General features: G+C 37.7%; 1 protein-coding gene across 2 annotated transcripts in view; it reads left to right on the forward strand.

Moving 5' to 3' along the window:
* The first annotated feature begins 1,515 nt into the window (after window positions 1-1,515).
* The window catches only part of LOC121390204 (melatonin receptor type 1A-like), a 67,544-nt gene continuing 60,779 nt past the window's right edge, over window positions 1,516-8,280 (forward strand). Inside the window, exon 1 of one of the 2 annotated variants that reach the window (XM_041521974.1) lies at window positions 1,516-1,610. The gene's annotated coding sequence lies outside the window, so the exon portion shown is untranslated. Of the gene's footprint in view, window positions 1,611-2,552; window positions 2,723-8,280 lie in introns of those variants that run through there. The other variant, XM_041521973.1, reaches the window with a different exon arrangement.

An 8,280-nucleotide genomic window follows, 5' to 3' on the forward strand; every position in this document is an offset into this window, starting at 1 on the left:
TAAAAGAATATAAATACTTAGGTCTTACTTTTACCAAACTAAATAAATTTAATACAAGCAAAAAACTACTAACTCAAAAGGCAACAAAAGCAATGTAGTTTGTTCTGTCTAAATCCAAAGACAATAACTTTTCAATAGAATGCAAATTAAAACTATTTGATTCCATTGTACTCCCGATTCTCTTATACGGGTGCGAAATATGGGGTTATGAAAACATCGATATCATTGAAACTATTCATATAAAATTCCTAAGGACACATCTTACCAGTTAAAAAAGGCACCCCGCTATTCATGTTATATGGAGAACTAGGAAGAAGACCCCTTAAACTAATTATTCAACAAAGAATTATAAGTTTTTGGGCCCGTATCGTATCTGGTAAACAAACAAAATCATCGTTTTTACTGCATGAATTAATGTTACACGACTCTTCTGTTAATGGATATAGTTATAAATGGATAAAAATGGTCGAAGATATATTTAACCAGCTAGGCATGACAAATGTTTGGATGTCACGGAACTTTTCATCCATAAAAATACTTCTTAATCAAGTAAAATTAAGACAAAACGACCAGTATTTACAACAATGGAATACAAACATAACTTTATCATCAAAAGGTAAAACGTACACTATATTTAAGGAAAACCTTAGATTAGAAAAATATCTTATTATATTACCACAAACATGTTGGACTATATTACTCAAATTTAGAACATCTAATCACTACTTACCAATCGAAACAGGACGCTGGAACAACACCCCAGTGGAAGATCGAACGTGCACATTATGTAACAATAATGATATTGGAGACGAATTTCACTATTTATTCACATGTACTTATTTCACTAACTCCCGTAAAAATTTGCTTAAGCCATATTATTATAATAAACCAAGTACGCTGAAATTTAAACAACTAATGACGAATAGCAAAATAAGTGTTCTCAAGAAATTATGTAAATTAATAAAAGAAATTATTAATAAATGCAGTAAGCCCTAAAATATATGTATATGAATTATGTACAATGTCTTATTACTACCCAAGTATACATGTATATATGTGTGCGCATGTCTGATTAGTACATTTGGTAGGAATTACAATAATGTGACATTACATTACTTTATTCTAATTGTATTATATTATTGCTTATTATTCTATTGCATTTGTATTATACTATTGTCTCTATTACTTTATTGCATTTGTATTAATACTATTGTACTATTGTCTCCTGTAAACCCTATCTTGTCACTACAGTTTATATATCATATGCCTCATATGCCGTTGTGTAACGGCCTGAGCGTAATAAAGTTCTGTTCTGTTGTTCTGATAAGCAAAGTTCCGGGATAGATGGGCGTGTCGTTCAACATTTGTTTTCTTGAACGCTTGTTGTCCGCCGCGCAGTCTCAATTATCAAGGCGTATAAACTATTCTGAAGACTAGGAAACACGCAACAGGACCTATAGAGCCATCCAGGAAGACGCATACGTAATCAATGATCCGTGCACAGTCTGTGACGTATAGACACTTCTAGTGACTGACGGTAAAATAGTTCATGCTGATCATCTTCCTGGCGTACTGAGCTCGGCGACTAGTGGAGGGTGAGAAGTAGAGGGGTATGTAGGACGTTGATAAAGATGTTTTCGTTTCTTGTTTAATTTAATTTAAAAAAACATTTTATTATTATTTTTTTTTTTTTTTTTTTTAAATTCATTTATATGTTTGTTTGTTTGTTAGCATATGCGTGGGAAGAGCCAGAAACTAGAAGGGTGGAAGTAAATAATCCTCAGAATTAGGAGTCTAATGTGGTAGTGTCCAGTGGTGTAGGCAGCCCCTCCTCTCTCCCCCCCCCCCAACAATTTTTTTTTTTAAACTATTAAATTAATGAACGTTTTAGTTTTTGCCTCTTTTTTTCTCTCTTTTTTCACTCAAAATCATGCAATGTGTCCATTGGGCTATTTCTCGTTCTAGCCAGTGCACCACGACTGGTATATCAACGGCTGTGGTATGTGCTATTCTGTGTGTGAGATGGTGTATATAAAAGATCCCTTGTTTTTTTCTCAATGACTATATATGTCAAAATTACCAAATTTTTCACATCCCATAGGCGATGATTAATAAATTAATGTCGTTAAACAAAACAAACTTTAATTTTAAAGCATGCAATCTGTTTTGTTTTATATTAGTGAAATTAAAACAGCTGTTCTTTTCTTCTTTTCTTGAACTAACGTAAATTTACACATGGACTTCTACGTTGTGTTTATCGTGAATACCACATGGTATTGCATTCACATCACTTGTCAGGGCAGACCCGCTCCAATATGCCGACTCTTTTCAAAAAGACACACATAATCAAATACACGTGTGCATGTGAAGATGTATTTCTAAACGAGTCGTTTTATTCAACTGGGTCTGCCCTGAAGGTAAATCAAAGGCTTACGTGTCGCTGCATACATCTGCGTAAGGTTGAACAAAACGATACACATCTAATATATGTTCCATTGTCGTAGCTCCGTGATCTGTGATAGCGGCGCATTACCCTCTAGCCGGTGTCATATTCTGGCATGTTTGTGTCGGGTGTATACAGTTGCAGTCCTAACTAGCTAGATACATTCCAGGAGTTTTTTAATTATCCCAGCGGAGGTACGCTTCAGCATGTTCGTGCATACATCATTAATTATACGTCCGAATAGTCCCATTATGTGTAACCTGATTGATATACGAATATGTAAGTATATTATTTGTATGTTTATATATATATATATTTATTTATTTATATTTTAATTAACGTATTTATTGTTTTATCATCTTGCCACGTGTATATTACAATATAAATTGCTCTTGTACAGACCTATATTCATTTTATGTTGTACAACGGTCCGAGTGATAATAGATTCCTGTCTTGTATAAAGTGACAACTGTCATTCGCTCACAGGCACGTACTAATAACAGTGTTATATAAATATATATATATATATATATATATATATATATATATATATATATATATATAACACTGTAAGAGTACGCACATGCACACACACACACACACACACACACGTCAGTAATGTAACGAAGGGGGTGTTGCAGTCGCATTCTAATAACAGTGTTATCATAAGCGTGCGAGACAGGATGGCGTGGGGGGGGGGGGGGGACTGTCCCCCTAGTGATGGAGCGAAACATCAAAATCGGGCAAAAATGATGTAGATATTCGGGCAAAATGTGCTAATCTGAGACCTTTTTACCAAGTATTTCAATCATTTTACTCTCACAATTCATGTACAAATGCGTAGTGATTCGTTTGCACCCCTATATAGCTGTTTGGTAGTACTGTAATGTTAATATGAATAATGTTGTTATCCAGATTCGGGCATGTTCGTTTAATTCGGGCTAAAGGCAGCCTCCCACTCCCTTGAAATAATGGGAGCTCGTACGCCTATGAGTGTGTGTGTGTGTGTATATATATATATATATATATATATATATATATATATATATATATACCGTTACACCTTTTGTTACTACTTAAAGTTTCACGCTATGAGCGATCATCAGGTAACGTGTAATTGTCCTGTCGTTATGTCAAAGAAAGGTATGCCAACCACAAGAAGTCCTTCATGCACAGAAGTACGAAAAGGAAACAGAGCTGTCGAAATACATCTGGGAACTAAAAAGAAAAAGCCCGCTGAGTACACAATAACGTGGCGCGTAATAAGGAAAGTGAACACCTTCAAGAGAAGCACGGGGAAGTGCAATCTATGCATTGAGGAAAAGCTGGATGTACTGATAGCCCGAGTACTCTGACTGTAAGAGAGCTAGACGGACATTTGGACAGTTATACGCTCTCATTACAGTCAGAGGACCAACCTATGTATTTTTTTTTGGCAATTCCTGACAACCAAAAAGTTGGCAAAGATTCCCGCTCTAATACCACACCAATCCTATGTTTGACGTCAAATACCTTTACATCGATCATTTTCGAGTTAACTGATAAAAAAAAAATCCACATATTAATCACTAATACACATACTACAGAAAGAAATCCGACAGCACCCACATTCAGCTACGCTTTGTAACACTCCGTCGCCATAATTACAAAGCTCAGCGATCTATTTCGAGACGTAGATCACGTGATCACCCACTGGGTGATTCCGCCTTGTGCAGCAGTTACAGGGGCCGTCTCATACCAAGCGACGTTACAACATGGATTAGTTTCGTTTTGTATTTCTGCGATTGAATGTGCATGCTGTAAAGAACGTTTCGAGGATAAAAGTGGACGGTTGCGTAGAAGAGGAATTTGTACACATTTCAAAGGTGGGCCCAGTGCTTCACAGACATTAAGTGATGTTTTTGATGTAACTGTCACTCCCGAAAAAGAATTATTCGTCTGTCTCCAATGTAGTTTGACGATTCGTTCCTTGGACACAAAAAACCCCCACCTAATTGTCAACTGTGGAGATAAAATTTAGAAAAGTTAAAGAACCAGGCTCATACATAGCCACAAAACTGCCAGCCACCCCGAAGTGCCCGACAAACACCAAAGCGACAGAGAGTGGTACACACGCCAAGCAGGCATACCAGTCATAGATCAAAGACTTTTTCACCTGGAGAAACGGTGAATATAATATTGTTTCTGTGTGTGTGTGTGTGTGTGTGTGTGTGTGTGTGTGTGTGTTACTTTTACGAGTTTTAAATTAGTGTAACTTCATTGTAACGTCACTTGATATGAGACCGCCCCTGTAACTGCTGCACAAGGCGGAATCGCCCAGTGGGCGATCACGTGATCTACGTCTCGAAATAGATCGCCGAGCTTTGTAATTATGACGACGGAGTGTCACGAAGCGTAGCTGAATATGGGTGCTGTCGGATTTCTTTCTGTAGTATGTGTATTAGTGATTAATATGTGGATTTTTTTTTATCAGTTAACTCGAAAATGATCGATGTAAAGGTATTTGACGTCAAACATAGGATTGGTATGGTATTAGAGCGGGAATCTTTGCCAACGTTTTGGTTGTCAGGAATTGCCCAAAAAATACATAGGTTGGTCTCTGACTGTAATGAGAGCGTATAACTGTCCAATGTCCGTCTAGCTCTCTTACAGTCAGAGTACTCGGGCTAGATGTACTGAAAGCTACAGGGAACAACTCGATGAACAAGAGAAATGAACTTATATCCAAATGCCGACACCCACCCACATGGATTATTAAACACAGCCACCTAAGCTAAGCCGAAAAAGAATAGCCCGTACCCACTGCACCTGTTGTGACGTCACTGCGTCATGACGTAACGACAGGGCAGTTATTCGTTACCTGATGGTCCTCATAGCGTGAAACTTTAAGTTGTAACAAAAGATGTAATGGTATATATATTTATACTGGCTCCCCAAGAGGTAGAGCACTATACCAGCAACACCAGGAAGAATACTGTATATATATATATATATATATATATATATATATATATATATATATATATATATATATATATATAACATGTTATATATATATATAACATGTTGAGTCCATTTTTTTTCCAGTGGTTCTTGGAGACGTATTTAATTGTATGTTAGTGGTGTGTAACAAAGGGGGTGTAGCAGGCGCGTGTGAAGGCAATTGTAGCAGAAGGGGTCTAGACTTTGGCGACTGCCAAAGATGTCCCAATTAGGACATGCTTCCTCGGAAAATATATTGAGAAAAAAAGAAAATTTGATTGAGCAGGGACGGATTTCAACTCCACCCCCCTAAAAAAAAAACCTCGCCCGGCACACGCGCCTGTGTAGATCTGATGGTATTTGCTCCATGGTGTCAGATTCAGAGGAAGGTTAAGCTAGTATCTTAATAGTGAAATATTATACTTGGATCGCACGAACTTCATACTGGGGTGGGGTGGGGGGTAAAAACGTTGCAGGTGTTTACTTTCTTTCTTTTTTCTTGCCTTCTTTATTTTTATATAATACTTCAGATTTTGGACCAATTACTTTTATATGAGGCGCCGATCTAGGATTTCCACAAGGGGGAGATAGAGGCGTAACATTAATGTAGTTTAATTTGGTGGCGTTGATATACAAGACAATTCACATTATATAAAGGCAAAATCAATACCTATCCTAAAATAGGTGGGTAGGTCGGGGGTGGGGGTGGGGGTGGGGGGGGGGGTGCTTTCCCCAATGCCTGTTTACTGTTGTCTGAATGAAAGTTATAACAAATACCAGACAAACACACAAACTACTGTTTACTGTTGTCTGAATGAATGCTATAACAAGATACCAGACGAACACACAAACTACTGTTTACTGTTGTCTGAATGAATGTTATAACAAGATACCAGACGAACACACAAACTACTGTGAACTTGAAATAATGAGAATAAGGAAGACATTCTCCATCAGACCCATAGGAACCGGGGGGGGGGGGGGGGGGGGGTCTGTGACCCTCACTCGGGGACGAAAATGAACGGGGTTTTTTTTTTTTTCCATCTCTCAGGATATAAATAAAGGTAAAAATCTGACAGACAGACACACACACAGACAGACACGCACACACAGACACACACAGAAAGACAGACAGACACACACACACAGACAGACACACACACACAGACAGACACACACACAGACACACACACACAGAGACACACACACACAGACACACAGATAGACAGACACACACACAGATAGACAGACACACACACAGACAGACACACACACACACACACACAGACAGACAGACACACACATAGACAGACACACACACACGCACCTCCCCCACGATCACGTTCATGGATTAGGGGACATGCATATGACTTGTTAAATATGTGTAGCATAGATGAGAGTAGCATAGGCAGTATTAAAGGTGTATAGTCATGTGATTTGTTAAATGTGTGTAGCATAGATGAGAGTAGCATAGGCAGTATTAAAGGTGTATAGTCATGTGATTTGTTAAATACGTGTAGTATAGATGAGAGTAGCATAGGCAGTATTAAAGGTGTATAGTCATATGATTTATTAAATACGTGTAGTATAGATGAGAGTAGCATAGGCAGTATTAAAGGTGTATAGTCATGTGATTTGTTAAATACGTGTAGTATAGATGAGAGTAGCATAGGCAGTATTAAAGGTGTATAGTCATATGATTTGTTAAATACGTGTAGTATAGATGAGAGTAGCACAAGTAGTATTAAAGGTGTATAGTCACACAAAAAAACAATGTTTAGTATTTTTCTTAAAGCTTAGTTTCTTGCTTACAATATTAATTTTTGCAGAGTTCGAATTGTACCACGGCACCGACGGCAATTGCCGTAAGTGTCCTCCTTACTTGCCGTTATGACCCTTAAAGCTTATGGTGTCGACGGCAAAAAAAAATGCCGCGCTGCCTTACCTTGTTTGCTGCCGTGCCTTTGGGATTTAAAAAAAAAAAAATGTGTTTTTTAAGCCAGCATTTTATTATTTAGAAATGACACAAAATGTAACATAAAAAGTCACATCTAGCGTAGTCGGGCTGCTTGTTGACACACGAAGTGACAGGTAAGTTATACCAGGATGTAAAGCAAAACGTGCTAAAATGCAAATAACAATAACGTTATTTAAAGTTAGTTCACAACCTTTATAAATATAGTCTTTGTGACTTACACATTAGTGATTTTAAATATATTAACCAATATATCTTTTCGACTTGGCAAAATGATTGGGATGTTGCGGTCACGAACAAGCTTCATTCTGTCAAGCCAGTCCTGAGAGAATGGCAGTCCTCCCACAAGCGGACGGATGAAGTAATCTTGTACCGTGCCCGCATTCGTTTATATTTGCATATACGTTTAATAATGTAGCATATCTGCTACATTGGGCATTTAAGGAAAATGTAGCATATATGCAACATGTTATTAACTTTGTAAAATACATTATTATGGCATATATCTGTATCAAAATAAACATCCAAGACCATAACGTGAAATAATGTTTGTCTCAGAAACTTTATAGAAAGTAAGTTGCCTCCTCTTTTGAAGAAAAAGTTTGCCTTCCTGCTCCTCCAATTTGCCTTGGTGCCCTCATTTTTGTTATTAAACCAAAGGCAACCCTTGCCGAGCCCCCCCCCCCCCCCCCCCCCCCAAAAAAAAAGAGAATTAATAAATAAAAATTCAATTTTTATTTTTGCTAATACTGGGGTGGGACAGCCCATTGATAAAGCGCTCGCCTGATGCGCCGTCAGTCCAGGATCGATACCCATCGGTAGGCCCATTTGGCTATTCCTTGTTCCAACCAAAGAGTGAATGAATGAATGAATGAATATA

The sequence above is a fragment of the Gigantopelta aegis genome, chromosome 15, assembly GCF_016097555.1.
Source record: "Gigantopelta aegis isolate Gae_Host chromosome 15, Gae_host_genome, whole genome shotgun sequence".
Classification (NCBI taxonomy): domain Eukaryota; kingdom Metazoa; phylum Mollusca; class Gastropoda; order Neomphalida; family Peltospiridae; genus Gigantopelta; species Gigantopelta aegis.